The sequence below is a fragment of the Crocuta crocuta genome, unplaced genomic scaffold (assembly GCF_008692635.1).
Source record: "Crocuta crocuta isolate KB4526 unplaced genomic scaffold, BGI_CrCroc_1.0 scaffold619, whole genome shotgun sequence".
Classification (NCBI taxonomy): domain Eukaryota; kingdom Metazoa; phylum Chordata; class Mammalia; order Carnivora; family Hyaenidae; genus Crocuta; species Crocuta crocuta.
In genome coordinates this window covers 1,833,481-1,834,085 of record NW_027533395.1, presented here as the reverse complement: position 1 = coordinate 1,834,085, position 605 = coordinate 1,833,481, and the positions used below count along the sequence as shown (strand labels likewise).

At 59.5% G+C, this 605-nt stretch overlaps 1 protein-coding gene across 1 annotated transcript in view; it reads right to left on the bottom strand.

Annotated features, from left to right (window-relative positions):
• Nucleotides 1-605, bottom strand: part of SLC68A1 (solute carrier family 68 member 1) — a 12,559-nt gene extending 11,954 nt beyond the window's left edge. Inside the window, exon 1 of the mRNA XM_077748461.1 lies at nt 590-605. The gene's annotated coding sequence lies outside the window, so the exon portion shown is untranslated. The remainder of the gene's footprint in view (nt 1-589) is intronic.

Genomic DNA, 605 nt, shown 5'->3' with positions numbered 1-605 from the left:
GGGAGAGAGACCTTCCTCCTCTCCCTCCCCAACAGGTAACTACAGCAGCCACTTCACCCTAGGACCACCTGCCCCTCCCAAGCCACTGAGCAGTCGGGCTAACCCAGCACTGAAACATGTGGTTCTCCATCCCGTCTGTAAATTAAAATCACCTGAGGAGCTGCTTAATCTCGAGGCCCAAGCCTCACTCCTGACCAATTTAATCGGAATTTCCAGGGATGGGGCCCAGCATCAGTGTTCTTTTAAGGCTCCCCAAGTGGTTCTACTCTGGCAGCAAGGTTAAGGGCCATTATGTTAATGAAATGGATCCCAAACCTGATGCATCCCGCGACCTCAGCTCCCCCGCCCCCCAAGGGGGCCCTTCTGCAAAGATTCCACCCTCACCCCTTGGGCCCAAGCTTCTCCCACCCTGACCCTGGGGCTCTCCCATCCCATAACCTCATCACTTCAGGGACCCCCCGCAGACAGCTCCCTGGACTCTCAGAGCAGACAGCATTCCTGTCCCCCTCGGGTCCGTTCTTTGTGTGTGACCGGCCCCCAGTCCGGCCCGCTCCTGCCCCCGCGCCCGGGCCACGGGAGAACCCCTCACCGCAATCGTGGCAGGC